The following is a 26,928-nucleotide window of genomic DNA, read 5'->3' on the forward strand; positions in this document are numbered from 1 at the left end:
TGGGTTTGCATAGGTTTCCTTCACATAATCAGGCTTCTGTCCTCACTTAAGATGGAAGTTTAGTGATGGCAGATAGACAATACTTTAGGAGTAACACTTAGTAAGGTAAGTTCAAGACCGGAAAGAGATCCGGAGAAGGTCTTGTCCGCGTCTATCGACCCGGTTGATGACCAAAATCTATGGCTCCAATATGGTTGACTAGGATAACAATTGCGGTTCTCAATTACAAAAATGCAGCTCTGAAGCGCAAACTTCTGCTAAGATTTTAAGAACACCATAGCTTTCATAAGCATATGCAAGCTTTAGTAACCCTTTAACATTGCAATGTTTCATTTCTCTTAAAGGATCCAGTGTTTGCGCAGTAATGTTATATGGCTCCATGGGTGACGATATATGTTATAGTTTAGGAGAAAGAGATAAAAATCTCATGTTATTCTGCTTTCTAGAAGTGATGTAATCTCTAAACTGGATAACGACATATAAGAAATCTTGTCACGGTACACTGATTTACATGCCTACCGTCATATTTAGCACTTTGGTAAATGACCTCTAAGTACATAGCTAATCTGTTTATTCCGTACGACAGCTCCCACGCTCGCCAGCAGACAGAACGTCGTGAGATAAACAAGTCACCCCTCACAAGTTCCTCGGAGTAGCAAAATCTACATCATATCTTCTCGATGAAACGGCAGATCATAAAATAAAGAATGAAAGGGATTAGACATGGGGAGGTTGGAAAGGATGCACCAATGCAAAAATCATCATCTCCAGTAAAGAAGTGAGCTCACAAAATGCAAGGGGTGGATTTAGTGTCAATACAGTGCTGAACCAATATTTATATTGTGCAATCCTAGACCAGATAGTCTAAAATTGTGCCAGATGTAAAAAATATTTAGATTTGAGAGTCCTCAGTGGTTGATATCTTTTAATGGCTAACTGAAAAGATGGTAACAAATTGCAAGCTTTCGAGACTACTCAGGTCTCTTCATCAGGCATAGTATCATGCCTGATGAAGAGACCTGAGTAGTCTCGAAAGCTTGCAATTTGTTACCATCTTTCTTTTCAGTTAGCCATTAAAAGGTATCAACCACTGAGGACTCTCAAATCTAAATATTTTTCTATCTACTGGCTAACACGGTACAAGAATATATATTTTCCCTATGCCAGATGTAATAAATTTGGCAAAACTTTTTTCTAGTCTTACACCATGTCTTAATTCGCTAAGTTTTAGGCCAATTTTTTGTTCCAAAATGTATCACTTATGAAAAGCTTCCTCTCCTGGTAAATCCATGTAGCCATAGATCGAGAGAACCACAAAAAGGGGCAAATTTACTATTCTTTTTACAGCACACTTTGCCACGACTGACAATATATTTTTTAGGCTTTGTGTCCACGATGCAGAAATGCTCCGGATTTTTTTTGAGCGTTTCTGCATCTCCCTGGAAGAAAAAACGCATGCGGATTGTACATGCGGATTGTACATGCGTTTTTCCTGCCAGGGACATGCAAAAGTGAAGCGTTTTTCACATGCGATTTTGCATGCGGGTTATCAAGCGCTTTCCAAGCTATTTTAGCATGACTTGGAAAAGTGCTTGACAACTTGGTCACACTATATAAATCCATGCAACCGGCATGGATTTATATAGTGTGACCAAGTTCATAGTAAAAGAATGGTAAAAAATAAACATTATACTCACCTTCCGATGGCCCCCGGTCTCCTCCGATGCGTCCGCTGTGTTGGGCGGCTAGCGGTGGTCTAAAAGGACCTTCCATGACGTCATTTAGTCATGTGACAGGTCACACGACCGCCGACGTCAGCAGTCTCGTGACCTGTCACATGACTAAATGATGTCATGGAAGTTCCTTTTAGACCATCACGAGCTGCCGGGGAGCCAGGACGCATCGCTAAGGAGACCGGGGGCCATCAGAAGGTAAGTATATGTTTATTTTTTATTTTAAAATCTTTTTTACAGGTACTAAGGTATCCGGGTCTGGAGGAGAGTCTCCTCTTCTCTAGACCCTGGTTCCAACCCCACATTGAATCACTTAATATCCGTATGTGCATATGTAGTCATGTGAATATTAAGTGATTCAATGCAAGTCAATGGCGGCAAAAACGCCGAGCTTACGCAAAATATTTGGTAGTGCTGCGGATTTTTCCGCAATGATAATCCACAGCAGAAACTTTCGCAGCATGTGCACAGCACATTGGGGAACATGGCAGACCTTCTACCAAGCTTTTTTTAAGCGTTTCTGCGGCGGAATTGCCGCTGCGGAAACGCTTAAAAAACGCATAGTGGGCACACAGCCTAAAACTGCCTTTGGCTTGATCTCGACCCATGGCGACTTCATGGGTGAACTGTAGGAAGATCGATCTTGTGTAAGCCTAGATAGGTCCATCAGGGTCTTCTCCACCATTATCTTCATAGTATCAAGCCATCGGGCAGCTGGTCTTCCTCTTCACCTTGTTCCTTGTTCCTTCTATTCTTCCGACCATGATCTCCTTCTCCAGTGATTGCTCTCTTCGTATGATGTGTCCAAAGTAGACAAGTGGTAGCTTGGTGATCTTTGCTTCGAGTGACATGTCGTGCTTGATTTGTTACAGAATTGATTAGTTTGTTCTTCTTGCCATCCATGGTATGGATGGCATCCTTCTCCAGCACCACATTTCAAAGATGTTGTTTCGTCTTCTGTCTTATTTCTTAGTCGTCCGGGTTTCGCATCCGTATGTTACCACAAAAAGAACAGACTATGTATGAACCGTGTCTTTGTGAAATGTTCAGTGAAATGACTGACAATGAATAGATCTAAAGCTGCTAATTTGCGTAAATTTTCTATGACTCTTTCATGCTCTCTTAGAAAGGGGCATTGCTTCTTGGCAATAGTGTAAAAAACATGTAACATGCGACAGATTGAGCCAAATTTAGGTGGAAAAAGTAAGGAAACCAAGAGGAGGTATAAATTTATGAGATGTTTACACCCGCTAAATGGCAGATACAACAGGTTGAGGCATGCTCACAGTGTAAAATCTGCCTGAAGAAGTAGAAATACTGTGTAGAACCTGCACCCGTCTGACCAACGAAGATGAAGAAAGCTCCTCACTGGCCTACTTTTATAGACATTTTTTCCCTTTTTTGATGTGTTTGTTTGCCAGTTGATCATGATTGTGATGCGATTTGTTGTGGCCGACTTCCTTGGTTACTCTTTGGATGAATGCTTTGCTACATTCTAACAGTCCGGAACTCAACTTGTAGCTGTTACTGCTAATTTCTAGTTGGCCTAAAGTTGATCCCTTGACCTCTGACCTGTTTGACCATGTTCCCGTATATTTCCCGCTCATCATACTATTCTCAGCAACAAGTTCTTATAATGACTTTTGATTGTCATTGTATAGAGACCATTTCTCCAACCCATTCTCATTAGATTGTAACTGGTTCCACCACCACCACCGCTGGACATCTATCCAGAAAATGAAAGGATGAACTAGCTTGGGGCATCAAGGCACCCAGAATTTTTCTAGGTACTCCCTCTGTAGTCATAATTTATATAGGGTATGTACTTGGGAAAACTGAGACGCCCTAATGATTTCAATGATGAAGCTGAGAAGATGTGGAAAGGTAAGCATTCAAGTAAGTTCCTCTTTAGACTGTCATTATAACTCTCATAGACGTTAGCAGAGAGGGCCATGTACAATATTGGACCACTTCTTCTATCCAGTATGCAACTACGATGACGGGCAGGCGGGTGGGATGACATTCCGTACCAATATATTGCCCTGGATCCTCTATCCTTATTTGCCTGTGCCTGGCATGGTGGTAATGACATTTATGTATGGTGGTCTACCCGGATTATGCCTGGCTACATAGCGCCGGCATTCGCAGACTTTCCAGCTGGTTCCCAACCTAGATTAGTTGTCTACTATCCTCAAACCTGTTGCTACAGAAAAAAGAAATATTGTGGGAATTTTAGGCACAAATAGGAAGTGGAGCTTCCCTTGGCCCTTTGATATCCTTGCCGGTAAAGTCCAAATGAGTTCATGGGCACTTGTAAATCATGGCTCTGAACCCAAGGTTGGCATCAGATTGGTGGCCAAGATGGTCACTACAGGCGAAGGTTCAGTTTCTGATCAAATAGGAGGACTGTTCTGAATCTGTAGTATATCATTGGCAGCCCATGTTCCCCCATCACTGGTAGCCATGAGACCTAGTGTGTCTTCCTTTGCTATGGGCTAGAAGAACATGGACTTAGTGTGAATGTGTCACACAAGCATTGGAAGCGACTAGGAGGATGAGTGGACGATTTAAATTTCGCTCCAAGTGTCACCTGGTAGGTAGTCCTACCTATTGGGAATAAAAGTCCAAAAAGTCAATATCAACCCTCTAACGAGCCTTGCCTCATGACTAACCAGACACTTTATTTCTCCATTTGCAGACACTTGTTTCAGGATGTTTGGCCCTCATGAGTGCAAAGTAGGAGGTCTGACTTGGCTAGGTGAGAGGAATCTGACAGGGATTGCAATAGGGATGCTAATTAGAACATGTGTCTGGAGCAAAAAATAAAATGGGGCAGTCTAGTTCCCCTGCCACTTCCCATGCTTTTTTGACCCTCACCCGGGGTGCCATATTCACAACTTTAAATAAAAAAAACGCACACAATAAAAACACAAAAATTCACACTAGGAACGTGAACAGATTTCTCGAGCCGAATAAGATCTGACGTTCGTTTGAAGTTTTTATCCAGCCTGGCAAACTTGGAACATCCAACTGGCTAAATCGCTTTTTTTGCTCTTCACACCTTTTTTAATTAACCAAGGCAGGTTGCATTTTGTGACAGGTTTGACAGGCAGATAGACTGAGGCTTTCACAGCTCTGACTTCGGCAGCCAAACGTGTAGTACAAAGCAGCTTGTGATAATTGCACCCAGACAAAACCCTCCTTGCTCTGACAAAACGTTGCGCTGCTCAACTTCAAATGCTTCGCTAAACTTTGAAAGATTAATCAACTTGATTTACGGAGAAGTTGTAATTTGCGCCAGGCTTTCAAGCGCCGATCTGTTGTGGGATTTTTTTTTTTTTTTCTAAATGAAGGTGATGGAGACAAACACGCTGAAGGATTTCTTTTTCTTTCGTCGTACATTCACGCTAATAAGCCGGGTCCTGAGGGGCTGACTTCAGAGAGGTTCTGTTTTGCCATGAAAGGGAAAAGGGGGGAGGGTAGTCTTAAGCCATCTGCATAAAGCAGAGCTATGTGCAAGGAGCCTTCACAGAAACTCTCAAAGCCTCTACATAGCCACTCAGTGTGCTGCCATATGGTGCTCCATATTCACCCCTACAAGTCATTCTGCTAGTCCCTTTGCCCTAACAGAGCTTAGGTTGTGGCTGTTTGTGCATGCACTGTAGCGAGCCTGGAACTGAAATTTTGGGGATAATTTCTCAAATATTGCCCTGACTTGACCCCTCTGATCCTTATACTGGACTATCCAAACTTAAGAAAAATTGACACTCCGTCAATTCTTTATTGAAGATCCACGTGCAAGGATAACATTAAAATTAGGTATCAAAAACTGACGCGTTTCAGAAAAAAAATCCTTAATCACACCCATGATTAAGGAATGTTATTCTGAAACGCGTCAGATGTTTTGATACTTATTGTTAATGTTGTATTTACACGTGTATCTTCAATAAAGAATTCATTCTAGAAGGACGGAGTGTTGATTTTACTTCAGTTTGGATTTTACCTTCATGTCTGCTTAGGCAGTCGAACACCCGTGATGACATCGATGCAGGTGTGGGGAGCTGTCCCGTATGTTGTTGGGTATAACAGGACAGTGGTCTGATGGATACATCTAGCCAATCACATTGCAACTGCTAGCCATGGAGGACAATGGATGTGATGTAAGATTTGGTACTGTTGGAATAAAAAAGGTGTACTGGGTAGGTAATAAACAGAAAGGAGATACTCAACATACAGAGAAGGTGTACTGGGTAGGCACTCATTAAACATAAGATGTACTAAGCAGACAGAGGAGGTGTATTGGATAATCACTCCACAAACAGAGAAGGGGTACTGAGTAGGCACTCCACAGACAGAGAAAGTGTACTGAGTAGGCACTCCAAAGACAGAGGAGGTGTACTGGATAGGCACTCCACAGACAGAGGAGGTGTACTGGGTAGGCACTCCAAAGAAAGAGGAGGTGTATTGGGTAGGCACTCCAATGAAAGAGGAGGTGTATTGGGTAGGCACTCCAAAGAAAGAGGAGGTGTATTGGGTAGGCACTCCACAGACAGTGGAGGTGTATTGGGTAGGCACTCCACAGAGACAGAGGAGGTGTATTGGGTAGGCACTCCACAGACAGAGTAGGTGTACTGAGTAGGCACTCCACAGACAGAGGAGGTGTACTGAGTAGGGACTCCACAGACAGAGTAGGTGTACTGAATAGGCACTCCACAGACAGAGGAGGTGTACTGAGTAGGGACTCCACAGACAGAGGAGGTGTACTGAGTAGGGACTCCACAGACAGAGTAGGTGTACTGAATAGGCACTCCACAGACAGAGGAGGTGTACTGAGTAGGGACTCCACAGACAGAGGAGGTGTACTGAGTAGGCACTCCACAGACAGAGGAGGTGTACTGAGTAGGCACTCCACAGACAGAGGAGGTGTACTGAGTAGGCACTCCACAGACAGAGGAGGTGTACTGGGTAGGCACTCCACAGACAGAGGAGGTGTACTGAGTAGGCACTCCATAGACAGAGGAGGTGTACTGAGTAGGCACTCCATAGACAGAGGAGGTGTACTGAGTAGGCACTCTACAGACAGAGGTGTACTGAGTAGGCACTCCACAGACAGAGGAGGTGTACTGAGTAGGCACTCCACAGACAGAGGAGGTGTACTGAGTAGGCACTTCATAGACAGAGGAGGTGTACTGAGTAGGCACTCTACAGACAGAGGAGGTGTACTGAGTAGGCACTCTACAGACAGAGGAGGTGTACTGAGTAGGCACTCTACAGACAGAGGTGTACTGAGTAGGCACTCCACAGACAGAGGAGGTGTACTGAGTAGGCACTTCATAGACAGAGGAGGTGTACTGAGTAGGCACTCTACAGACAGAGGAGGTGTACTGAGTAGGCACTCTACAGACAGAGGAGGTGTACTTGGTAGGCTGAGAGCCAATGAGGAATTAAACAATGATAAAATGTCTAAAACTCCAGGAAAATAGTTTTTACTTAATAAGATAATATCCTGATCAATGCTTTTTAGTGTTTTTAAAATTCTCTCAAAAGCCTTTAAAAATTGACTCCCCTCCCGGTATGAGTGTCTGTACAGACATAACTAGTGAATCACTGAGTAGCTCCGCCCACTGGACTCATAAGCCCATACTGAAATCAATATATTTTAAGTTATACCTTACCCTTTCCAGTAAACAGTACATCAATCTGCTCTGTTTCTCCTGCTCTACAACATGCCGCTCACAGATAAGAAAGCAAGTTCCGAGACGTCAGGTTGTGCACCACCTTCAAGCGTAGAAAGCAGAAATATCCACGTCTTGCCCAATTAGTGCAAGGATACGAGAAAAGAGCTGATCTGTCAGCTGAGGGTTAACACAACAGTAGCCTGTGTGTGTCAAAATACATTTCTCAATCCTTGGGCTAAAGTGATCTCCTCCGGAGCGGCAGCTCATAAATAATGAAGAAGCACGTTGCTACAATTAACTAAAAATCAAATGTATTTGCAGGAGGCAGCATGACACACATTGATTTTCATATCTCTGGCGATATGTAGCCTTTTAAAGTGCAGGACGTCAATAAGTGGAAGATGATAAATATTGAAGAATATTAGTCCCGCTCTCTCTCTTTTACTTTTCTTGCTTTTTCCCACAAGAAACTAATCCAGACTTACTTATTTGGGAAATGGATTTAGACAGCGGTAAACAGGCTTGATAAACGCTGCCCCACGAGCATTTCACTTTCTCATTGATGCGAAAAGAATACCAGCCAGGGAAAGGAAATTTCGAAAATTGAAGGGGATGTATAGTTTTGCAATTTTTATTATTATTATTATTATTATTATTATTATTATTATTTCCTCCAATGCATCTAAATATAAAATGAAAAAACAAACTTTGCTAGTAGTTTCTACCATTTTATGTATACAGCTCCAATGCAAGCCTATGTGTGTATTGGTGTAGTCATAAGTTACTCCACAATGACGACATTAAAAACCCATGATAGTTGGACGCTGTCATAGAAAAATTGAAAATCTTTTCTTCTCCCCTGTCATAGATATTAAGAAGTCTCTCTCCCAGACCCCTCTTCCCTCCTCCCCTATAGTAATTGTCAAAAGAGAAGAGCTGACAATCTAAAAAATCTATCTCTCTGCAAATTAGCCAACACAGTAGAGGTGGCTACTAGGCAGATGGCAGTACAAAGAGACGTGGCAAACCCAATTAACATGCGAGTGTGTTTTCCACTGGCACAGGCTTGCGACAAATTTTACACGTAGATGAGGAAGATTGAGTCAGGAGCTTCAAAGGAACTCTCACACTACTCACAATTCCCAGCCACAAACTCCAGGATGTCCGGCACCAATATGAAATATGGAATATCTGAAGTTCTACACATCTGTTAATCGTGGGACCCATATTTTTAATGGCGGGGTCAGCTAAGGAACAATATGCATAATTATCCGTCGCTGTAAGCCCCTCCAGGTAGCTGTGGCGCAAAAGTACCAAATGACAGACCACAGCTATATCGTGTGTGGTCTCTGGAGGAAGGTAAATTCATAATAGAAATTATGGCGTTGTTTGCAAGCTTCTGCAATCAACCAGAGATAAGTTATCCCAGAGGTTACAGTTTTTAATAAAAACATGAAGGGTGGAGCCAAGCCAAAGTGAGATCATGACAGGGGCGTGTGTGGGCAGGTCCCCCACTTCGGCATCAAAGATCCAACTGAAGATTGATCCATACTCATGTTGGAAGCACATATTGATGTATAACCTGGGTCACGTTAGTTGAACGGTCCAATAGGAGCGTTTCCCTCCAACTATACTGAGTCGTCTCTGCTCTATAGTAAGTCTTCTTAAATCCCGTTTTATTTGTGTAACTGTATATTCTGTACTGTGAATGTTCCCCTTTGTAAAACCTTTTGTGTATTTTTCATAAACACTGCCTCTTTTTTGGCTTAAATATAAAATTTAATAGTTCTGTTTCTTTTGTCCTGTAATCGTTCCTTTCCCGAAGCCATATACAATACCAGAAAGCAGGAATCCAACCAGGCCTGTATTATATTTCCAAATGGCCGGTGGTGGCAGCGAATAATAATAAGTGGGCTATTGTGAAGCTGACATTGACAGTACGGGGGTGTAAACACATATTCAATGCGTTGGAATCCGGAGGTGTGACGCCATACGCTTTCTGCTCGCTTGACGATAGCTACGTAGTGAGTAGTCGAGATCGTGTGCTCGCGAATCCCTGCTCAATCCTGTGAATTCTTGACAAAGTTACGGCAGCAGTGGGATATTGTGTGATCTCCCCAGTGTCGTCACTGACGTCCCTGACAGATGCCCTTGATGGAGATTTTGCATTGGGGTCCAAGAGCTGTATGAACCATCTATAAGCATTGGTGTCTACTGTTTTCTCATGTGGAAAGAGGTCTTTTTGCCCCCTTCAAGTACCGGGGCGACTGCTACTTCTGCACCCTCTATAAGTTGTAATGCACATGCCCGGGCTGAGCGGCGTGTGTGTGTGATTCCACTGGACCGTGCCGGAGAGTGAATGCCAGGAGGGGCGTAACTAGGTATTCACCTGATCCGACCAGGGTCGCACAACGGCATACGACGCCAGTGCACCAAGGAGGAACCGAGCAGAGGGACCAGGTGCTACTCCAGGACAGACCCCGGACACGGCCGTTGACCCACACAGGGGAATACAGGAACAGACAGGTTAGGCTGGCACACAGACTGGTGGGTATAGGCAGGCACGACTGGTATGCAGGCAGGTGGGTATGCAGGCAGGGGGGTACAGGCAAGCACGGCTAGAGTGCAGACAGGGAGGCGCTAGCAGGTAGGAACACAGGCGGGATAGGACCCAGTACACACAGGGACTCAGAAACAGAACCACAGATGTGGCGGACAAACACAGCAGAGTGAGGCCGCCCAGAGAGGCGAGCGAGAGCAGGGCAGGACGAGACCGCATAGAGCGGCGAGCGAGAGCAGAGCAGGACGAGGCCGCCTGGAGCGGCGAGCGAGAGCAGAGCAGGACGAGGCCGCCTGGAGCGGCGAGCAAGAGCAGAGCAGGACGAGGCCGCCTGGAGCGGCGAGCGAGAGCAGAGCAGGACGAGGCCGCCTGGAGCGGCGAGCAAGAGCAGAGCAGGACGAGGCCGCCTGGAGCGGCGAGCAAGAGCAGAGCAGGACGAGGCCGCCCGGAGCGGCGAGCAAGAGCAGAGCAGGACGAGGCCGCCCGGAGCGGCGAGCAAGAGCAGAGCAGGACGAGGCCGCCCGGAGCGGCGAGCAAGAGCAGAGCAGGACAAGGCCGCCCGGAGCGGCGAGCAAGAGCAGAGCACGACAAGGCCGCCCGGAGCGGCGAGCAAGAGCAGAGCAGGACAAGGCCGCCCGGAGCGGCGAGCAAGAGCAGAGCAGGACAAGGCCGCCCGGAGCGGCGAGCAAAGGCAGAGCAGGCTAGAACCGCCGGAGCGGTGAGCAAAGGCAGAGCAGGCTAGAACCGCCGGAGCGGTGAGCAAAGGCAGAGCAGGCTAGAACCGCCGGAGCGGTGAGCAAAGGCAGAGCAGGCTTGAACCGCCGGAGCGGTGAGCAAAGGCAGAGCAGGCTAGAACTGCCGGAGCGGTGAGCAAAGGCAGAGCAGGGGGGACAGGGTTCTGTTCACACGGAACAGACAGGAAGGGAAAGGCAGAACCAGATACCCACAGGGTACTTGCAGTGAAGTAGCGAGTGGACCACAAACTCACAAATGGGAGTACAGTGACAACAAGCAGGAGTTAGGTACGAGTTCAGACTCTGCAGAAAAAGGAAAGGTACGGACATAGAGAAACACGGGAAAACAGGCAAGATACAGGAGCGGGTCTAGGAATGCAGCCCCTAGAAGGCAGGAGGAACAGGCCAGGAGCGTGTTCAGACAGGACAGACTAGATACAGGAGCAGGTCTAGGAATGCAGCCCCTAGAAGGCGGGAGGAACAGGCTAGGAGCGTGTTCAGACAGGACAGACAAGATACAGGAGCGGGTCTAGGTATGCGGCCCCTAGAAGGCGAGACGAACAGGCAAGGAGCGTGTTCAGACAGGCCTGGAAATACAGCCTCCAGGATAGGCAGACAAGAGAACACAGAAGGGGACCTGGCACATTCAGAGAGAAAGACCACACTGAATGAAACACAATGCTCAGGCATGGGTTAATTGGAGCAGCTGGGTTAAATACCAGGTGACAGACAGCAATAGGCTGAGGACGCACAAGGGGTGTGCCTGCAGCAGCTACAAAAAGCAGGAAGTGATCGGGCGCCGCCCTTAAGCAGCAGAAACAGAAGGAAACAGACAGCATGTAGGGAAGCCAGAGAGACATTCAGGATAGGAGATCAAGTGCGCGCTCTTGCACAGTGGGAGATGGACCACTATGCAAAGACGCCGCCAGGTATGTTACATAAGTACACCTCTAAATACAGGGGTTTGTCGACAAGATGCATTTTTCATCTATCCACAGTAGTGATTGTATGATTGTTAGGGGTCTGATTGCTGGGATTCCCACTGATCCTGAGAACTAGGTTCCCCAAGTCCTGGTGTGAATGGAGCTGTTATGCGCATGCTCGATCATTGCTCATCTCACTTCTATTGCACATAAACACTACTGCTCCATTCACAGAGGGAACATTGAGACCCTTATTTTCTGGATTATAGGGGGCCCCAATAATTAAACCCCAGTGATCATACATTTATTACTGATGCATTTTAGAACTATCCACAGTAGTGACTGTATGATTGGTAGGATCCCCAACAATCCTGAGAACAAGGGTATGAATTGAACTATCATGAGCATACTCGACCAGCACTCCTCTCACTTCTATTGCGCATGAACACTACTACTCCATTCTCAGAGGGGACTTTGAGATCCTCATTTTCTGGTTTAAATGGGGGTCCCAATAATTAAACCCCAGCGATCATGCTCTATGACAAATATGTATGTCATGTAGAGTGTGTGTGGAGCAGGTTCAGGTGTTACATAGCCGACATCTACATCTAACAGCAGCGATTGGAGCTATCATCAAAACCTGCTGCTAACCTCTTATGCCATGATAGCAGCATTTAAGCCATGCGATCTTACCCACCGTCTATTCTGGGCAGCCATCACCACTCTGTGAATCCATCATGGGGTGCCGATGGGTTGCCATTGCAACCTGGTGCTTGCTGAAGATCCCCATCAATGCAATAATAACACTTCTGTGAAACCTTATAGAAGACAGTGATTTTTATGTAATACTGCAGTATATAGAACAAGCAATTAAACAATTGCAGGTTCAAGTTCCCTATAGGGAATAAAAAAAGTAAACAAACAAAAAAAAACTAAAAATTCGAATCATTGTCTTTTTTCCTAGTGAAAAATAAAAAATGTAAAAATAAACATATTTGGTAGCACTACGTCGGTAAAAGTCAGATATAACAAGATATAAAATTGTTTAACACATAAAGTAAACATCATAAAGAAAAAAAAAATCAAAGCAAGAAAATTGCGCTTTATATTTTTGGTCACCTACTCTAAAAAATGCAATGACACAGCCTCTCCTGCTGCACTTTCGTATGGCGGATTCCACCTCTCCCACACCCCCCGCCCCTCCGGCAAGCACGGTGGAGGAATAGGTTTCCTCCTCTCAGAAAACTGCTCCTTCACCCATATCCCACTGCCGTCCTCAATTACTCTCCCCTCTTTTGAAGTGCACTGCGTGCGCATCGACTCCCCATCCAACCTCCAACTGGCTGTCATCTACCGCCCCCCAGGATCAACCACTTCACCACTTGGCTACTTCATTTCCTCTCCGTTGACATCCCCACTATCCTCATGGGCGACTTTAACATCCCCATTGACACTTCCCTCTCAGCTGCCTCTAAGCTTCTATCCCTCACTTCCTCCTTTGATCTTACTCAGTGGTCTTCCACACCCACCCACAAAGACGGCCACACACTGGACCTCATCTTCACCCGCCTCTGTTCCCTATCTAACCTCTCTAACTCACCTCTCCCTCTCTCTGACCACAACCTACTCACATTCTCTTCTCTCTCCTCCCCGGGGCAACAATCCCCACTCCACAAACTTGCATACCCTCGCAGAAATCTCAAACACCTTGACCTACACTCACTCTCTGAATCCCTCCTCCCTCTTACAGACATTAGTTCCTTACATGATGCAGATGTTGCTGCCACTTTATACAACACCACAACCGCTGCAGCTCTCGATTCGGTCGCCCCCCTCACACATACCAAGGCTCACACAATCAACAGACAACCCTGGCACACCAGCCTAACTAAAGAACTGCGACGGGCCTCCAGGGTTGCTGAGCGTAGATGGAAAAGGTCCCACTCCCATGAGCACTTCATCGCATTCAAACAGTCCCTCACTACCTTCAAGTCCACACTTACTGCAGCAAAACAAACATACTTCACATCTCTCATATCCTCCCTGTCTCACAACCCCAAACAACTATTCAACACCTTCAATTCTCTCCTCCGTCCCCCAGTGCCTCCTCCCTCTCCTCTTATTTCAGCCAAAGACTTTGCCTAATTCTTCAAGCAGAAGATTGACACCATCAGACAAAACTTTTGCCTAAAGCCCCCACAGCCCCTCCCCACACCTACTCAATCCTCCTCCTCAAAAACCACATTCTCCACCATTACGAAAGATCAACTTTCCTACTTACTCTCCAAATCACACCCCACCACCTGTAAACTTGACCCAATCCTGTCCCACCTCATCCCAAACCTTACCACTATTTTCATCCCAGCCCTAGCCCACCTCTTCAACCTGTCACTAACAACTGGTGTCTTCCCCTCATGCTTCAAACATGCCTCAATCACACCCATCCTCAAAAAGCCCTCCCTTGACCCATCCTCTGTGTCTAGCTATCGCCCCATATCACTTCTCCCCTATGCCTCAAAACTACTGGAACAACATGTCCATTCTGAACTGTCCTCCCACCTCTCCTCCTGCTCCCTCTTTGACCGCCTACAATCTGGTTTCCGACCGCACCATTCTACTGAAACTGCACAGACTAAAGTCACCAACGACCTACTAACCACCAAATCTAAGCGACACTACTCTGTCCTCCTCCTCCTAGACCTGTCATCTGCCTTTGACACAGTGGACCATTCCCTCTTACTACAGACTCTCTCATCTATCGGCATCACAGACTTGGCCCTATCCTGGATCTCCTCATACCTAACAGACCGGACATTCATGTCTCCCACTCACACACCACCTCCTCATCTTGTCCCCTATCTGTCGGTGTCCCCCATGGTTCAGTTCTAGGACCGCTGCTCTTCTCCATCTCCACCTTAGGCCTGGGACAGCTCATAGAGTCTCACGGCTTTCATTATCACCTCTATGCTGATGACACACAGATCTACCTCTCTGGACCCGATATCACCTCCTTACTAACCAGAATCCCACAATGTCTGTCCGCTATCTCATCCTTCTTCTCTGCCAGATTTCTAAAACTTAACATGGACAAAACAGAATTCATCATCTTTCCGCCATCTCATTCAACCCTCCCAACTGACCTATCTATTAACGTCAATGGCTGCCCACTCTCCCCAGTCCCTCAAGCTCGCTGCCTTGGGGTAACCCTGGACTCTGAACTCTCCTTCAAACCACATATCCAAGCCCTTTCCACTTCCTGCCGACTCCAACTCAAAAATATCTCCCGGATCCGCACATTCCTCAACCATGAATCTGCAAAAACACTAGTGCATGCCCTCATCATCTCCTGCCTTGACTACTGCAACCTCCTGCTCTGTGGCCTCCCCTCTAACACTCTCGCACCCCTCCAATCTATCCTAAACTCTGCTGCTCGACTAATCAACCTGTCCCCCCGCTATTCCCCGGCCTCTCCTCTCTGTCAATCTCTTCACTGGCTCCCCATTGCTCAGAGACTTCAGTTCAAAACCCTAACCATGACATACAAAGCCATTCACAACCTGTCTCCTCCATAAATCTCTGACCTTGTCTCCCGTTACATTCCCGCACGCAACCTCCGATCCTCACAAGATCTCCTTCTCTACTCCCCTCTTATCTCCTCCTCCCACAATCGCATACAAGATTTCTCCCGTGCTTCCCCCCTACTTTGAAATTCTCTACCCCAACGTATCAGACTCTCGCCTACCGTGGAAACCTTCAAAAGGAACCTGAAGACCCACCTCTTCCTACAAGCCTACAACCTGCAGTAACCACCGCTCCACCATACCGCTCCACCACCAGCTCTATCCTCACCTACTGCATCCTCACTCATCCCTTGTAGATTGTGAGCCCTCGCGGGCAGGGTCCTCGCTCCTCCTGTACCAGTCGCTGTCACATTGTGTTCAAGATTATTGTAATTGTTCTTGTATTATACCCCTTTTTCACATGTAAAGCGCCATGGAATAAATGGCGCTATAATAATAAATAATAATAATAATAATAATGAAAAAGCGATAAAAATGTCATACTATATGGTACCATTAAAAACTACAGTTTGCAATGCAAAAAACTAAAGACACAACCAAGAGGATCCTGTGAGCCACGCCCCCTTGATCAAACCATAAACCTTAAGACTAGATAAAAAGGCACATACAGTGGGTGCGGAAAGTATTCAGACCCCTTTAAATTTTTTACTCTTTGTTTCATTGCAGCCATTTGGTAAATTCTAAAAAGTTCATTTTTTTTCTCATTAATGTACCCCATCTTGACTGAAAAAAAACAGAAATGTAGAAATTTTATGGTCATGAGTATTCAGACCCTTTGCTCAGACACTCATATTTAAGTCACATGCTGTCCATTTCCTTGTGATCCTCCTTGAGATGGTTCTACTCGTTCATTGGAGTCCAGCTGTGTTTAATTAAACTGATAGGACTTGATTTGGAAAGGCACACACCTGTCTATATAAGACCTCACAGCTCACAGTGCATGTCAGACCAAATGAGAATCATGAGCTCAAAGGAACTGCCCAAGGAGCTCAGAGACAGAATTGTGGCAAGGCACAGAACTGGCCAAGGTTACAAAAGAATTTCTGCATTACTCAAGGTTCCTAAGAGCACAGTGGCCTCCATAATCCTTAAATGGAAGAAGTTTGGGACCACCAGAAGTCTCCCTAGACTTGCCCGTCCAACCAAACTGACCAATCGTGGGAGAAGAGCCTTGGTGAGAGAGGTAACGAAGAACCCCAAGTTCACTGTGGCTGAGCTCCAGAGATGCAGTAGGGAAATGGGAGAAAGTTCCACGAAGTCAACTATCACTGCAGCCCTCCACCAGTCAAGCCTTTATGGCAGAGTGGCCTGACAGAAGCCTCTCCCCTGTGCAAGACATATGAAAACCCACATAGAGTTTGCTCAAAAACACATAAAGGACTCCCAGACTATGAGAAATAAGATTCTCTGGTCTGATGAGACAAAGATATAACTTTTTGGTGATAATTCTAAGCAGTATGTGTGGAGAAAACCAGGCACTTGTAACATCCCTGGCTTGCATAGTGCACCACCTCCCACTATGCAAGACCGCCATCTTAACTGTCAGTCCAGCCTACAAACCTTGCTCCAGTTCATGCTGTTTGCATGTCTCTTGACTGACTGCTTAGGGCGGCGGCCCGGTTACTTCCTGATTCTTATAGCTGCTGTGGGCGTCTCCAGCCTACTGCTGTGAGTCACTGGATATTTAAACCCCCTCCACCCAGAAGGAGGGGCCTGAGCAACACCTTCACTCAGTTAGTCTTTGCTGCTGTATTGCCAGGTCCTGTCCTGTTTCTAGTCTGTTTCCACCACTCTGGGGGCTGCATACCCAGACCTGTTACCTGTGACTTCTAGTCTGTTTCCGCCTTTCTTTGGGGGCTGTATACCCAGGCCTGTTACCTGTGACTTCTAGTCTGTTTCCGCCACTCTGGGGGCTCGTTCTTGTATCTCATTGCATTAGCAGTTCCTGTCTGAACTGTATCCTAGCCTGTTACCTGTTTGTCTCTATGTCCGTACCTTCCTTTTTCCTGGAGTATCTGAACCTGCACCTAACTCCAACTCGTTGTCTCTGTACTTCTGTTTGTGAGCTTTGTGTCCACTCGCTACTTCATAGGAAGTACCTTGTGTGTATCTGGTTCTGCTTGTCCCTTTTCCCTTTCTCCGTATCTTCCTCCTGTGTAGAGATGAGCGTTGTTCTACTCGAACTGTTCGCCAATCTCAAATTCGAGCTGTTTTGGGCGGTGTTCGAGCCGTTCGGCGAACACGAACAATTTGAGAAAAATTCGGCTGTTCGAGGTTATGTTCGATAACTGTTCGTGCACCAAAATCATAACTGGATTTTTTCTCAGTAATGATGAAAATTAATGTTAATACGCAGTTTGAGTGTACAGCGGGGTGGGGGGAGGGGCAGGGGATGGATCTCTGCAGGAACAATGAAGATCTCCATTTTTTTTTCTCTTTCCCGCATTTACAGTGGGGAGGTGCAATCTGTCAGCCTATCAGCAGCGCACACACGGAGCGAAGTGCTTTTTTTCACACAAGCAAGGGCATGTGTCATTGGCAGTGTATGTCACATGTCCTTGCCCTATAAGACCAAGCCATTTTCCCCGTCGCCACCATTTTCTCACTGCTGCAGCTGCGTGTTAGACGGCACCGCTGTTGCTGTGTGCGCTATACCTTGTTAATTTCAAGCCAATTTTCGCACAAATATACAGATAGCTTGGGAGTAGGGAATAGTTGTGATTGCAGTCCTTTTAAGGACTAGGTTACAGCATTTCCTACGACTTTTATCAGGCAGGTCTGTGCTCTTAAATAGATAGGTTGTGAGAGTAAAGACTAATTGTAATTGGAGTCCTTTTCAGGACTAGGTTACATCAGTTCCTATCAGTTTTTGCCAGGCAGGTCTGTGCCAGTGCTGTGCAAGTTTTTTTCACAGCATTTGGCTGAATCTAGCAAAGCTAATCCTTTTTGGCCTATTGCAGAGTGTGTTAGTCAGTGGAGTAGCCTATCTGTGTTGCAAGATATACCACCTGTGTATAGAATACCAATTTTTTTACTGCACCTAGTGAAGTAAAATCTTTTGGGCATAGCATCATTCTATTAGTCCATCTATACTGACCTCCATCAGGTTGCAAACTGAATCTAATTTTTTTCTGCATCTAGCTCTGAAAAAATATTTGGCCTTCTAGCTGTGTGTGGGACTTGTTCTATTAGTCCATCTATACTGACCTCCATCAGGTTGCAAACTGAATATATTTTTTTCTGCATCTACCTCTGAAAAAATATTTGGGCTTCTAGCTGTGTGTGGGACTTGTTGTATTAGTCCATCTATACTGACCTCCATCAGGTTGCAAATTAAAAATAATTTTTATCTGCATCTACAGTACCTCTGAAAAAATATTTGGGCTTCTAGCTGTGTGTGGGACTTGTTCTATTAGTCCATCTATACTGACCTCCATCAGGTTGCAAATTAAATATAATTTTTATCTGCATCTAGCTCTGAAAAAATATTTGGCCTTCTAGCAGTGTGTGGGACTTTCTCTATTAGTCCATCTATACTGACCTCCATCAGGTTGCAAATTAAAAATAATTTTTATCTGCATCTAGCTCTGAAAAAATATTTGGCCTTCTAGCAGTGTGTGGGACTTGTTCTATTAATCCATCTATAAAGACCTCCATCAGGTTGCAAACTGAATAAAAAATTTTTCTGCATCTACCTCTGAAAAAATATTTGGGCTTCTAGCTGTGTGTGGGACTTGTTCTATTAGTCCATCTATACTGACCTCCATCAGGTTGCAAATTGAATATAATTTTTTTTCTGCATCTAACCCAGCCAATAGTTTTGGCCTAATACCACAGTTTGGCCACTCAGCTCTGCTCGGTTCCCATCCATTGTTTTTTTGTGCAAACAACTCCAGAGTTGTGAATTAGTTAACCACCAAAATGAGTGGAAAAAGGCCTGCTGCTGGTGGAAAGGGGAATAGGCGTGTTGGGAAGGGGAAAAAAGGTTGTGTCCGTAGGTGTTAAAGCAACAGTAACATCTGCAGAAGAAAGACCATCTTCCAGCCAAACTAAAATATCTACTTCTTTTAGCGGACAATGTGATAAGATCCCTTTCTTACGGCCACGCCAATCGCTACAAATTCCAGATGAGGCACAAAAACAGCAGGTGCTTCAACGGATATCAAGTGCTCCTTTAAGTGGGCTCTCCTCCACATCAACTTCAACATCACAAATACTCCAGTCCTCAAAGGTGTCACCCCAATCGCACTTGCTTCCTCACAGCTCCCAAATCTCCAGCTGCCCGTCTGAGTATGAGGTAGAACAGATGGTTGAGTCTGCAGAGCTGTTTACTCATACTATAGCCTGGGAATCAGAGGTCGACTCCAGCGCTTCTGTGAATCCAGACGAGGAAATGATCTGCACTGATGCCCAGAATCTTTATGAGTCGGATCCAGGACCAGACGCAGAAGGTTCTGACCATAATGTAGACCCTCATTCCCAAACTGTAACTCCTGTTGGTGGAGACAATGAGGAAGACGATGATAAGACTCAAATACCTGATTGGAGCGACAACTTTAGTTTTTTGTCAGGGCAGGAACAGGTTGGCTCTGAGGACGACGGGTGTGATAACGCACAGGGTGATGATGATGAGGTTGGAGATCCCACTTACTGTCAACCCACAGTCAAGAGATGAGGTCAGCAGAGGAGGTGGAGGAAGATGCTAGTGACGACGAGGTCAGGTTGCGCCTTCCTGGACAGAGACGTAGTACTGGAAGCACGTCAACAACTGCATCCTCAAACACAACTCTGCCTCTCACCACAAGTCATGGTGGCTCTTCAGGTCGCATGGGTGCTAAGCCTTGCATAGCCTGGGCATTTTTTCAGATCGATAAAGATGACCCAACTCGTGTTATCTGTAACATTTGTCAGCAAAAGCTAAGTAGAGGCCAAAAAATACATAGTTTGAGTACTTCATGCATGAACCGGCACATGGACATGAAGCATAAGTTGCAGTGGGAAGCTCAGTGTGCTACAATGCGGCCTAGCCGGCCGGGCCAACCACCGTCTGCCATATCTTGTGCATCCGCGGCCTCTTCATCCTCTGTGACTGGGGGGACAGCAGTCACACCTGTTTTGGGGCGCAGACCTGCCACCTCTTTACCCGCAACAGCCAGCGTGATTGGCAGGTCATCATTTTCTTTGGAGGTGGTAACACCAGCTGGTGTTGAGCGCTGTCCGACATCTATAGCACCACCTTTGGATCAAGGCAACCTAACATGTCCGCCTGCATCTTCCTCACAGACTGGCCGTTTGCCGGGGACACCCTTATCAACCCCGTCTAAGCACAATAGCCAGCCCTCGGTCCCTCAGATGTGGACAAGTAAAAGACCATTTCCTCCTAGCCATGAGAAAGCTAAGAGGTTGAATTTCACCATCTGCAAGCTCTTGGCTACAGAAATGCTGCCTTTCCGCCTGGTGGACACAGAGGATTTTCGAGACCTTATGTCCGTCGCAGTGCCCCAGTACCAGATGCCCAGTCGGCACTACTTCTCAAAGAAAGGTGTGCCTGCGCTCCACCAGCATGTCGCACACAACATCACCGCTTCTTTGAGAAACTCAGTGTGTGACAGGGTGCATTTCACCACAGACACTTGGACGAGTAGGCATGGACAGGGGCGTTACATGTCGCTGACTGGGCACTGGGTAACTATGGTGACAGCAGGACAAGGGGCTGCTGTCCAAGTCTTGCCGTCCCCACGAGTTGTGCGTCAATCCTCTTTATGTCAAAGTTCCTCCACTGCTTCTGCCTCCTCAACCTCCTCTCGGTCTTCCACCTGCACCCAAAGCCTGTCTGGTCATGCCACAAGCTTTCTAACTGCGCAGAAGGGATTCTGCACACCTCCTTACTATGCTGGCAGTAGGGCTCAACGTCATCAGGCGGTTTTTACATTGAAATGTCTGGGAAATGTGAGTCACACAGCTGAGGAGTTGTGGTCAGCTGACGTATAGTCTGGGCCAACGAGATCCAGAGGTGGGGCAAATCACGCTGGAGGAGTGGTCTCAGATCAGGGACCTATGCACCCTTCTGCACAGTTTTGAAATGGCGACGAAGATGTTTAGTGCTGACGATGCCATTATCAGCATGACTATTCCGGTGATTTACATGCTGGAGCACATGTTAAACAGAATTCGGAGTCAGGTGGTGGCACAAGAGGAGGTGGAGGAAGTAGAGGAGGAGGAGTTGTATGCGGAAGGGCTAACATCTGCAAGGTCCAGACGGTCGGCAGCACCAAGGCGGCAGGCATGTGAGGGTGGGGGAGATGGTTTTACCAGGGCGCATGGTAGCAGCCAAACTAGTGAGGAAGGTGCAGGAGCCCAGGAAGAAGTGGAGGACGAACTGATGGAAGACTCATCAGATGAGGGAGACCTTGATCACATTTCTGTTGTGCGAGGTTGGGGGGAGAGGACAGAGGAAGGAAGCATGATTGTTACCTCGCCACCAACACAACAGGGACTTGGTGCTCCTGGATGCGGAACACACATGAGTGCCTTCTTGCTGCACTACCTGCAACATGACCCTCGAATTGTGAGAATTAGAAATAATCCTGACTACTGGGTTGCCACACTGTTAGATCCCCGGTACAAAAGTAAATTTGCAGAAATTATTCCTGCCATAGAAAGGGATGCACGCATGCAGGAGTATCAGCAGAGACTGTTGCAGAATCTTACATGTGCTTTTCCACAAAATACCAGTGGTGCACGTAGTGAATCTCACAGTTCCAACTTGCCAACCGTGGGACCGTCGAGTGTTCAGCACTCAAACCGTAACAGAACCACAGTATCTGCTGGTAACATCAATTTTGCGGAATCATTTCACCACTTTTTTAGCCCATCCTTTGCAAGGCCACAGGAGACAAGAAGTCTGACACATAGTCAACGCCTAGAGACGATGGTACAGGAGTATCTCCAAGTAAACATTGAAGCCATGACTGTGTCACTGGACCCTTGCTCTTTTTGGGCTTCCAATCTGGATAAATGGCCGGAGCTAGCCACTTACGCCTTGGAGATCTTGTCATGCCCCGCAGCCAGCGTTCTGTCTGAACGTGTGTTCAGCGCTGCTGGTGGTGTGCTGACAGATAAGCGCACGCGGCTCTCCACTGATAATGTAGACAGACTCACGTTCATAAAGATGAACAAATCATGGATCCGAAACGACTTTTCTACCCCTGTGTCATCCTGGGGAGAGTAAAAGCTTGATGATTGGTTAAAATCACCCTACCAACCGTTTTAAGCTTTCAAATTACTAATCATGTTTATCTGTATCTTGGCTGGAAAATAATTTGGGCTTTGTAGCAGTGTGCAGCACTGATTCTATTAGGCCATCTATAATAAGCTCCACCAGATTTAAAATTACTAATCATGTTTATCTGTATCTTGACTGGAAAATAATTTGGGCTTTGTAGCAGTGTGCAGCACTGATCCTATTAGGCCATCTATACTAAAGCTTCACCAGATTTAAAATTAATAATAATTTTTAGCTGCATCTAGCCCGGAAAATAATTTTGGGGCTCCGAGATGCGCAAGACACATAAGTGCCTTCTTGCTGCACTACCTGCAGCATGACCCTCATATTGTCAGAATTCGAAGTAATCATGACTACTGGGTTGCCACACTCTTAGATCCCCCAAACTTTTCGATCAACCTTTTCATTTTAATAAAGACCAAAAAAATGGTCATTTTTGAAATTATAAGCATTAGCAGGTTGTTAGAAACTGAAATCAAACAGTTTTCAACTCAAAACTTTATTCTAGGTGATGTTACATTTTCACATAGGACCCCTTGTTCGAAAGGAGCTTCTGAACTCTCTCGTCCATTGAATTTGTCAGGTTTTGGATGGTTTCTGCTTCAATTGTTTTGCATGAGGACAGAATACCCTCCCAGAGCTGTTGCTTAGATGTGAACTGCCTCCCGCCATCATAGACACTCCTTTTAATGATGCTCCAAAGGTTCTGAATGGGGTAGAGGTCAGGGGAGCATGGGGGTCACACCATAAGTTTGTCCCCTTTTATGCCCATATCAGCCAGAGATGCAGATGTGTTATGTGCAGCATGAGATGGTGCATTATCATGCAAAAAAATGATCTTGCTGTGAAATACACGGTTCTTCTTCTTGAACCATGGCAGGAAGTGCTGTTTGAGAAAATCCACATACATTATGGAGTTCATCTTTAGCGCCTTCAGGGATCCTAAAGGGGCCGACAATCTCTCTCCCCATGATTCCAGCCCAAAACATTACTCCACCTCCTCCTTGTTGGCGCTGTAGCCGTGTTTGCGTGGGGTGTCCATCAACCAGCCATCCTCCACTCCATCCATCTGGACCATCGAGCGCTGCACGGCACTCATCCGTGAACAAAACAGTTTTGAAATCAGTCTTCATGTAATGTTTGGCCCACTGGAGCCGTTTCTGCTTGTGTGAAGTGGATAGAGGAGGTCGACAGGATGGCGTATGCACAGCTGCAAACCTCTGAAGGACCCTGCATCTTGTTGTTCGGGGGACGTTGGAGGCACCAGCAGCTTCAAAAACTTGTCTGCTGCTATGACAAGGCTTTTTGCCGCTGCTCTTTCAACCTGACGTAATTGCCTGTAGGAAAGAGTCCTCAATTTGCCCTTATCAGCACGCACACGTGTGTACTGTGAATCAGCTACATACTTCTTGATTGCCAAGACACTTCATCCTGATCATCGCACAATGTTGATTGTAGTCATGCCTTGACCTAAACACTCCACAATTTGTTGCTTCTCAGCAGCCGACACATCCTTTTTCTTTCCCATTTTGGCAGAAAATGTAGGCTGCTTAATAATGTGAGACAGCCTTCTTAAGTAGTCTTGCCTTTCATTGGACACACCTGCCAAACTAATTAGCACAGGTGTCTGCAATTGCTTACAGTGATATAAAGAGCCCTGACACACATCACCATCAATGAGTTTAACTGACAAACAAACAAATTCTTCCCTTATCACTCCTAAACACTTTTTGCATAATAATTTGGAACACAGTGTACATGTGCTTTTCCACAAAACACCAGTGGTTCACGTAGTGAATCTTACAGTTCTAACTTGCCAACCATGGTCTGTATGGAGTTGTTCAATAAAGGGCCCTAAGTTAAGATAACATAGATGGGAGAGGTCTCTATGAATAGGAATTCCTAAGTATTTGATACCCTGTGAGGGCCAGGCAAAGGGAAAGTTGGACTGGATGGAATCCTATATGGATTTAGGGAGGGAGACATCGAGGGCCTCAGACTTCGCTGCATTGATTTTAAAATTTGACCATGTAACAAAGTGATCTATTTCAGCCATAACAGCATGGATGGATATATGTGATTGAGTGATATATACTAGGACATCATCAGCAAATAGAGAGCACTTGTACTCGGTGCCTCCCACCTCAATCCACCTAATAGTGGGGTTATGGCGAATTGATGAGAGCAGGTGCTCCGTCACTAGGATGTATAAGAGAGGGGACAGAGGACATCCCTGCCATGTCCCATTGGTGATTGTGAAAGGTGATGAAAATGTTCTGACGCGCCCCCTGGGCCTTGGGACACCCGGAGCCGGACCCTTTTTGGTGGATGCTGGTGGTTGTAGTCTCCGTGGCGGCGACCCGGTTCCGTGGCTCAGGGCGGTCAAACCAGTGGCGGAACTATTTATGTGGTTTTGATGTTTAAATGTCCGACTACGCCACCCGTGGATTGCGGTCAGAGTGAACCGCCGCTACAGGGCAGACCGCTGAGGCTGGTGTTGTGGGTGCAGCAGAGCATAGCATAACTCCCCACGGGAGGAGTATAGCCTCAGGGCAGTGTATGCGGAGGATGGGGGTGATGGTGCAGGGCAGCAGCAGTAACGACTAGAGATGAGCGTTGTTCTACTCGAACTGTTCGCCAATCTCAAATTCGAGCTGTTTTGGGCGGTGTTCGAGCCGGTCGGCGAACACGAACAATTTGAGAAAAATTCGGCTGTTCGAGGTTATGTTCGATAACTGTTCGTGCACCAAAATCATAACTGGATTTTTTCTCAGTAATGATGAAAATTAATGTTAATACGCAGTTTGAGTGTACAGCGGGGCGGGGGGAGGGGCAGGGGATGGATCTCTGCAGGAACAATGAAGATCTCCATTTTTTTTTCTCTTTCCCGCATTTGCAGTGGGGAGGTGCAATCTGTCAGCCTATCAGCAGCGCACACACGGAGCGAAGTGCTTTTTTTCACACAAGCAAGGGCATGTGTCATTGGCAGTGTATGTCACATGACCTTGCCCTATAACAGGGTTCCCCAACTCCAGTCCTCAAGGCCCACCAACAGGTCATGTTTTCAGGATTTCCTTAGTATTGCACAGGTGATGGAATTATTGCCTGTGCAGGTGATGCAATTATCACCTGTGTAATACTAAGGAAATCCTGAAAACATGACCTGTTGGTGGGCCTTGAGGACTGGAGTTGGGGAACCCTGCCCTATAAGACCAAGCCATTTTCCCCGTCGCCACCATTTTCTCACTGCTGCAGCTGCGTGTTAGACGGCACCGCTGTTGCTGTGTGCGCTATACCTTGTTAATTTCAAGCCAATTTTCGCACAAATATACAGATAGCTTGGGAGTAGGGAATAGTTGTGATTGCAGTCCTTTTAAGGACTAGGTTACAGCATTTCCTACGACTTTTATCAGGGAGGTCTGTGCTCTTAAATAGATAGATTGTGGGAGTAAAGACTAATTGTAATTGGAGTCCTTTTCAGGACTAGGTTACATCAGTTCCTATCAGTTTTTGCCAGGCAGGTCTGTGCCAGTGCTGTGCAAGTTTTTTTCACAGCATTTGGCTGAATCTAGCAAAGCTAATCCTTTTTGGCCTATTGCAGAGTGTGTTAGTCAGTGGAGTAGCCTATCTGTGTTGCAAGATATACCACCTGTGTATAGAATACCAATTTTTTTACTGCACCTAGTGAAGTAAAATCTTTTGGGCATAGCATCATTCTATTAGTCCATCTATACTGACCTCCATCAGGTTGCAAATTAAAAATAATTTTTTTCTTCATTTAGCTCTGAAAAAATATTTGGGCTTCTAGCAGTGTGTGGGACTTGTTCTATTAGTCCTTCTATACTGACCTCCAGCAGGTTGCAAATTGAATATAATTTTTTTCTGCATCTAGCTCTGAAAAAATATTTGGGCTTCTAGCGGTGTGTGGGACTTGGTCTATTAGTCCATCTATACTGACCTCCATCAGGTTGCAAATTAAAAATAATTTTTTTCTGCATCTAGCTCTGAAAAAATATTTGGGCTTCTAGCAGTGTGTGGGACTTGGTCTATTAGTCCATCTATACTGACCTCCATCAGGTTGCAAATTAAAAATAATTTTTTTCTGCATCTAGCTCTGAAAAAATATTTGGGCTTCTAGCAGTGTGTGGGACTTGGTCTATTAGTCCATCTATACTGACCTCCATCAGGTTGCAAATTGAATAAAAAAATTTTCTGCATCTAGCTCTGAAAAAATATTTGGGCTTCTAGCGGTGTGTGGGACTTGGTCTATTAGTCCATCTATACTGACCTCCATCAGGTTGCAAATTAAAAATAATTTTTTTCTGCATCTAGCTCTGAAAAAATATTTGGGCTTCTAGCAGTGTGTGGGACTTGGTCTATTAGTCCATCTATACTGACCTCCATCAGGTTGCAAATTAAAAATAATTTTTTTCT

At 45.9% G+C, this 26,928-nt stretch overlaps 1 protein-coding gene across 11 annotated transcripts in view; it reads right to left on the minus strand.

The window, feature by feature from the left end:
* Positions 1-26,928, minus strand: part of TENM4 (teneurin transmembrane protein 4) — a 1,569,569-nt gene that overhangs the window by 607,989 nt on the left and 934,652 nt on the right. The gene's annotated exons all lie outside the window — the stretch shown is intronic.

Source organism: Phyllobates terribilis, unplaced genomic scaffold (assembly GCF_046119375.1).
Source record: "Phyllobates terribilis strain yellow unplaced genomic scaffold, ASM4611937v1 Scaffold_2__4_contigs__length_985480577, whole genome shotgun sequence".
In the NCBI taxonomy this organism is placed as follows: Eukaryota; Metazoa; Chordata; class Amphibia; order Anura; family Dendrobatidae; genus Phyllobates; species Phyllobates terribilis.